Consider the following 8,306-nt stretch of genomic DNA (forward strand, 5'->3'; position numbering starts at 1 on the left):
ATCAGATGCCTTAGATATCGCAGCTTGGGCTTCTATATACAAATTCCATGAATACTGTTTTGAGTTTAACATGTGTTTAGAAGACCCAAAGTACTTTGTTGATGCCCCGGTATGTAACATACTTCACTACCTGTTGACTCCGGTACAGCAAGGTCATTGCTACAAACCAAAATTTGAGCCGCCCTTTCGGGTTTTCAGCTCAAAACCCCTTTGGTCTCAAGACGCCCTTTGCGGGTTTTCACCTTGGCCTCTCCATTTTTTCTCTTTTTCCATTTTCCATTTTTCTTTTCTTTTCTCTTTTTTTTTTGAAATAGAAGTCTTAAAGCGCCCTTTGTGGGTTTTCACTTTGGCTTCCCTTTATTTTCAGACAAAATACTCCTTAGTTGAGTCTAAATTCATTGTATTGGGTAAATCTTTCGTACCACTAGAGGAGGCTTTTTCAGAATCTATAGTCTTTCCCATTTGGTATCTATTTTCCTTTGAAATCCTTTGCATGGGAAGAATCTCTTGTAACATAAGTTCCCCCTCATGAAATTCTTTTGCCCCAACAAAAATCTGGGCTGATGTTTGTCAGACAAAGAAAGCGAATAGTAGCTAAAATCCAGAAGCTCTATATAAAAATAGTTCAATAGAGCTGCTGACATTATCTTTCATTCTGGGAAGCTAAAGTACAGAAATCGCTCCTGGAGTTGTCATTCCACCATGGCTTGATGATCTTTCTCAAGTATATTTAAACTCTATAAACTGCTCTAACTGTGAGGTTACCAAATGAGCTCGGCGAGTAGGGGCCACAACAGATATGTCTGTGGCATTTCTTTGATATAGCATGGACTAGCTCCTACAGATCATCAGCCGAAAACCCAATCTAACCTAAGAGAACATGTTAATGAGTAGGACTCGTAGTTCCAATCATTCCAGTATGGGCACAAAGATAGAAATCATTGTTCCTAGGATGATAGATTTTGTTGTCTATAATGGTTCCAGGCGAGGCATTGTCAGGAGATCCCTGCTGAAAAAACTTAGCATGATGATTTTTCTGTGCCACAATGACCACAAACTTGGGGTTCCAACTCTTATCAAGAAATTTGCAAGCCTTAATTACTTAATCCAGCTCAATGTTCAATACTTGATTGAACTGTGACTTGCTAACTTCATCCCTGAATATGATAATTTGATCAGGCTTCCTTTTCCCTAAACTTGTATAGAAGTCTTACAATACCCTCATCCACTTTGTCAGAAACTAGTTTGAAGAGAGAATCTATCATTTCAATCTTCAAAGACTGTGTACGGCCTGATGCCCTATAACTGGAAATCAATGGCCACTTCATGAAACTAACCACCGCAGCTATTGACGGTATATCAGACTGCTCAGGAGAGCTAAATAATACATCCATTCCAAGGATGATAATTAGAACCTTTGAAACAACTGGAATTGAAGGTGTTTGCTCAATTACTAACATGGAATTTAGTCCTCCAAGCTTTGCATTGATTTTTAGAAGAGGTTTGTAAAGCACTGATCCTTCACCCTAACTAGCGCCATACATTGAGTCACGATGCCATACTCAGACAGATTGTTCTGCTTTCATGGCCCATAAAAATCAAAGTTTTTCTTATTGGGAAGCAAACAAAGAAGGAATTGCGGAGCTCCAAGTATCCAACATTATTGTCCACCAAGGCATCAATGTGAGGTGCAGGAAAACTAGCTTTGTTCCAACGTACAGCCTTTCATTTCTTCTAAGGCTATATCTTTTACCCCCTCTTCGTAGGGTAGAATTTATTTCTCTTTTTGCTTTACCGTTTTCAACAAATTTAGAAACAAATCGCAATCTCTGTCATCTTCAGAGTACTGAGATTCCTCTAAAAACATGTAGCGCTCAAAAGGAACTCTTAATCTGTAGTATCGTTGCCCCTACCATTGATATCTAGGGATCTTCAATAGGCGCAAAAGAATATACAAGGAATAAATGAATTCAAGAATAACTATTTACGTTATGAATGAAGAAAAAACGAGGGAACAATTGCTCAAATTAATCATGAAAAATATGTTTTATTGAAACAAAAATGTCCAAACATGAGCCTATTTCACAAATGAAATCTTATTGTTTCTAGGCTTTAAGACAACAAGTGTGTTTTGAACATTACTCTAAATTAACTTTAAAATACAAGGATCACTTCCACAATTTCATTGTTCAAAACATTCCTAAATGTGCAAGGGCTCACCAGTTTTATTCCTTGGTTTCCTCTTCGGGTACGTTATTCAGATTCCTCAACATCAAGTCCTGCTCAAAAGCCCTGAAACTTGGTGCATTCTTGGATCCCATGCCCCTTTCCGTCATGGAATTCACTTCCCCATCTAAATGATTAGGTAATAAATTCTCTACCCCAGAGGGATGATCAAAGCTTATAACACTTATTTTGATGAGTTTTTCGATCATCTTTTTAAAGGCAGTGCAATTCTCAATTGAATGTCCTGTGCGTCCCGCATGATACTCACATTGAGCGTTCAAATCATACCATTTGGGGTATGGGGGCTGCAACGGTTCTATGTAAAACGGGGACACTACATGTGCATCAAATAATCTATGATATAGCTCCTTATACGACACTAGAATTGATGTAAAGGGAAGCTTTTCAGGATTCGTCTCGGATTGAATTCTTGCTTTTGAGGAACCTGATGTCTAGTAGTTGACATTCTTGGTTGTCTTACAGTCAACAGCTTCACCTCATTTTCTTTTCTCGTCATTGCCCTCGAGGTATTGTATCGGGAGCTCCACTCTTGCTTTTTAAGAGCTTCGCACTGTTTCGAACACTCCACACTGGCCTTCCTTGCTTCTCTAATGATGACAAGACTGGCTGAATTGCTCCCCGAATTAGGACCTGAGCCTACTGATTATTTACTGGTGCCAACATACCGGCTTGATGCTGTTGGGGTTTGATAGTAACTGGTATCTCTTGCGGATGTACATCTAGTTGAGTCTGGACCCCTATTGGAGTAAAATTTGGGGAATAAACGATGACCTCATTATCATCTTCAATGTTGACCACTAGTCTTTTCCTCTTTTCAAGCCCTTCGACTAGTAACTGTCTCAGCTGGCCAATTATATTTTTTTGGAGCTCCAACATTTGATCACGTATATCTTGTTGAATTTTGGTCAACTACTCTTGCATCTGTATTTGCCTTTGTTCCAATCTCTCCAACCTTTGTTCCATATCCCTGATTAACTCTCTAAAATAATTTTTCCCTAATTAGAGTCTTTTTATGGACTTAAATGCAGATGATGCGATGTGATGTAATGCAAATGCATGAATGCAAAAAGGTATCGATCTCGACTCAATTTCATTTAGAAAACTTTATTTAGAAAAAAAATATCTTTACATATGAATGGATTACAAGTACGCCTTCGTCCTATGGCCCAAAGTTTTAACTCAACAAAGCTAACTCTTGACCATGATCTGACTATAGCTTGTATTTCGTGCTCAATGTATTAGCTTGTACCTTCATGGTCCGTAAATGATCTACTACCATCTCGAACTTGAGCTATGGCTTCACCCATGAGATAATCCCTACATCTATGGACACCTCTTCCCACGTCTGTGAAGTTGTTCTAATTATCTTGAAAGAAAGATTGGCAAACAAGTAGGCGTTCCTGCTTAATATGCTGCCTTAAAATGATATCCATCACCTTTAGTGTTTCTTGAGAGCTTTCAGATTCTTGTCCACGCAAAGCATTTTGAAATGCTTCTATGGTTATCTTCTCAGCATAGTTAATCTCCACTTTAAAGGTCTTTAAATGATATGGTCTTCTTTAATCTCATTCTTTTGCGTCCGTTTTGATAGACCATCAGGGCTTGCATTTCCATTGTCTCTAATAAGTGCAACATAGTAAACTCATGCTTGTTGTTTGGTCCTATAATAAATAAGCCTTTTACCATCATAGGCACAATTCTTTCCATCCAACTTACCTTTGTAGGCCCATGCATTCTGTCAATCACTTTCCTTTCAACACTCTTACCATCGACCATCTTCATATGAAAGAGAAATGTTGTAATGGTGGAAATGTCCATCAGTACTCTTCTTGTTCACCTTGAAATGATTGGTGAGTACATTACCTTCTGCCCTTTAGTTCCTGCAGCATGCCTTGCCATAGGGTGTCGAACAATCTTCCTCGTATCCAATTCTGCTTTGATTGGAAACAACATTAAGACGCACCAGTGGCGGAAGACGCAGAAATTCCAAGACTGCCCCTTTTCCTCCTGCTCTTTCCATTTTAGCTCACTCCCTCTCCCCATGACATTCATCAACTTCCTCACAGAAGTTGGAATACAATCAGGCCTTGAGTAAACTTTATCAACTCAATGCTACAAAACTGAATATTCCTCCACCACGGGTACCATATCGGCTTTTCCAAACGTAAAGTAACTGTATACAAGATTCCAATACTGAGTGATGGCCCGAAACAAACTCTCATCTTTTCCCAAGTCAAGCAAGTACTGCAAGTCCCCATGGTTGTTGTAGAACAACTGCTTCGCTTTGCTACCCCATTGATCCCATATTTCCTTTAACTCATGCTGATTATCCTGTGTGACGCTAATACGAATGTAGTCTGATAGCTCTGGCACATATCCCATGGCTAGACTATTTTCCTTTACTAACTGAGTTTGCTCTGACCATATATGGATGTTAGCGTTGTTTTCCACTTCATCAAGAAGTCCATTCTCCATAATAAAACTCTCTAACTTAGAAACTGATCGAAAATCGATACCTTTTAAATGTGAAATGATATTCAACAAAAGAAAGGAAATAGTTAGTATCACATGATAACAATAAACTCAAAGATAACCTGCAACTTGCAAGGGTAATAATTACGGTATAATTCTATCTAGGTTGAGCTTTTACGGTCCTTCTATATGTGGTTTAGTTCTAAAGTTGAGGTACCCGAACCAGCAGATTCCTCGATCCTCACCCATTGTAGGCTTATTTGAATTGAGTTCAATTCAGGGGAATACATTTCCCTATGGCTACACGGATATGAAAATCTCACGAAACCATAGGTATGGATGTATCCCGAAAGTGATCCACTATCCTGCACGGAGGCAAAAACCTCACGAAGGCGTAGCTTCTCACTCCCACTTAAGGGTGTGACCACAACGGTCATGCAAATGCAATGCATATCAGAATATAGCAACACATGTAATAATATAAACACATGTAATGCAAAGAGGATTAAATTTTAAAATTTTTTAATTTCCGACAGTAAGACAAGAGATAATCAATTACACGGCTTGACTTACTTATTAGTCCCCAGTGGAGTCGTCAAGCTGTCTAAACCATTTTTTAATCGGGTTTTGGAAAATGGGAATCAACTTTAAGAAAACAAAAATGGGAGTCACCACCAATCTTTTTAGGTGTGATTGGATCACCTTATAAAATGTTTTGTTTTAAAACATTAATTTTGGTCTATAAAAGTCGACAAAACGGATTCGAGAGTCGGTTACGTATGAGGAAGGGTTAGCACCCTCGTAACGTCCAAAAATTGGTACCTAATTGATTATCACGTGTCGTTAATGTCGGAAATTTGAAAGTTTTAAGATGCAAACCTCTTTTAATTAGAATGTTTTAATTTTGAATATTAGGGTTCACTTGTATCAAATGAATCAAAATATTACGCCCCAATAAGTCAGGAAGCAATATTTTTAAGACATTCGAAACTAAGCTAACCCTTTTTGAAAATCCTTATCTCAAAATGAAAAAACGCCATATCCAGTAAGTTAGGACACAACGTTTTGAAATTCCAAGACAGTTGCTCGTATTTTGAAAACCTTAAAACTTAGAAGGGTGCTTGACTATTTGAACTCAACGAGAAAAGTTGCAACCCAGTAAGTTAGGGCACTACCTTTTTCGAAATGTCCAAATACCAAGAATTGCCTTTTTATTTTTGAAGACTTTTGAATCTCGTTTTAATTAATGCATAAGGAATCATATATATACATTATAACATATAGCATATTACAATAATAGGTAGCTAAAACATGCATTTAAATAATATGATAGCAATAATCTAAAGATCCTATGCTAGATACATACATAAATAAAGCAAATCTTAGTTACATAACAACATACATATTAAGATATACATAGCATATATTGAAGAGAAATAAGCAAAATATACGAACACTCAAAGTAATAATTAATTTAAAAACAATGCATGATATATAATTAGACATATAAATATATACAAAACATATGTGATAATATATATAAAAATAATAATAATAACACATATATATCAAACAAACAACACTTAATAATATTATGTAGCTAGCTTTTAATATATAAATAATATAAAATATAACAATATATAAAATAATATAATGATAAATGAATTTTAAATATTTAATAGTATATAAAAATTTGTTTAATAGTAATTTATACAATTTTAAAACTATACATGATGATATATATATTAAGATATAAAATAATATAATATAATGTATAAAATTTTATACGAAACATATAGTAATATAATAACATAAAAAATTTATTATTTATCTATTATCAAAATATATATTTAATTAATAAAATATTAATAATACATCTACTATATAAAACAATATAATATCATATAACATAATAAAATTTAATTACATATAATTTAAAAATAAATGATAATAAATCTAATATGATGGATAATATAAAATAATATATATATGTCATTTTATAACTAATATTTATAAAAATAAACTAATATATAAAGTATTTAAAATAAATTAAAAATATGTAAAAGGATTAAAATTTAAAAAAATGAAAAGCCAATTAGGAAAACGCATAAAAATCGAGAGACTCACTGGGCAATTGGCCCTAATCCCAAAACGCCAACGTACCTCAGAGTATAGTTCAAAAGCCATTAGGACTAAATTGAAATAACTATAAAATATTAAGGCTGAATTAAAAATAAAATAAAATGAAATTACAGAATTTAATAAATTGGAGGGATCAATTGAGCAATTAAACCACTTATCAAAAACACGCGGATCCTCCCCGGGTCATCGGGTCAACGCGCGGATCCTAAGCCTTGAAACGACACTATTTTATGTTTATTGAATTAAACCAAAACGACATCGTTTCATCAAGGCTATATAAGCCAGATTTTAGTTTTAAAATCATTTTGCACTCTGCTTCAAAAAAAAAAAGAATCCTCTGAACGAGGACTTCGGGGAGTTGTCGGAGGGCTATCGTGCCTCTGTTCGGTGTTTGCACGCACTCACGCGCCCCCGTCTTGGCCTCCAAGTACGGTGGTTGGAAACTGGAAAGTTTCCTTTTTCCGACACAAATCGAAATAGTACGCTTCCCTTTTCGTTTTCATTATTCGCAATATATACATGCACATATATTTAAAGCATTCACCTTTATGTATTTCGATCGACTGCTGGTTTCTTTAGTATAAGGATGATTTTGTTTTTATTGAATCTCTCTGTTCTTGCCCAAAAAACTCTATTACAGATTAAAAGAAAGAGGTTTTTATAACCCTCAATTACATTTTAGGGAAAGAATCTGTTGATTTCTTTCCATGTTTATTTCCTTTGCTGTTGTGGTTCTTCTTCTCTTTTGCAGGTACCATTGAGGATTTCATGGTGAGGAAACGTTGATCCGTGCACCGATCACGGTGCGTCATGGGGCCTAGAATCACGGCACCGATGGTGGTGACGATTGGCGTGCCTGTGATACAAGCTCCGGAACCTTCCGTTTGTGGCGCCTAGGGTTCCAGAAACCCTAGGTTTTCCTTCTCCTGTTTACCAAATTGGGCCATTTGGGCCATACCTGGTTGGGTGTAAACGGGCTAGTATTTGGTTGGGCTAAAATGTAATTTTGGGCTTGTGTGTAACGGGTCTGAGGTTTTAAGTATTTGGGCCACTAACATTTGGGTTTTTTTAAACTGGACTGAAATAAATAAACTTTTATTTATTTATTTTTATTTGTTTATCTCACGGGCCCGGGCAGATTTTGGCTACTACAGTTTTGAAGTTAAGTGATAGATTATTTATCTTGGTTGTGAAATAAATAAGTTTTGTTAAGTGATTTTTGTTGAATTTTGGATATAGGGATTAAATTGTTAAATGTATAAATCAATGGGTTTTGTTGTGAAATGTTGGTAATAATGGGTTATTTTAAGGTCCTTTGTAACATTGGTTAAGTTGGATTTAGGCTAAATTGATTTATACTCAAGTTATGAGTTTAAGGACTAAATTATGAAAAGTTAAATTGGTTAGGGGCAATTTTTTAATTTTGCATAAATATGAACTATAGA

The 8,306-nt window shown here is 35.5% G+C and overlaps 1 pseudogene; it reads right to left on the reverse strand.

The window, feature by feature from the left end:
- Positions 1-594: 594 nt before the first annotated feature.
- Positions 595-4,290, reverse strand: LOC108451620 (protein argonaute 4-like; annotated as a pseudogene).
- Positions 4,291-8,306: the final 4,016 nt, after the last annotated feature.

This window comes from Gossypium arboreum, chromosome 8, assembly GCF_025698485.1.
Source record: "Gossypium arboreum isolate Shixiya-1 chromosome 8, ASM2569848v2, whole genome shotgun sequence".
Taxonomy (NCBI): domain Eukaryota; kingdom Viridiplantae; phylum Streptophyta; class Magnoliopsida; order Malvales; family Malvaceae; genus Gossypium; species Gossypium arboreum.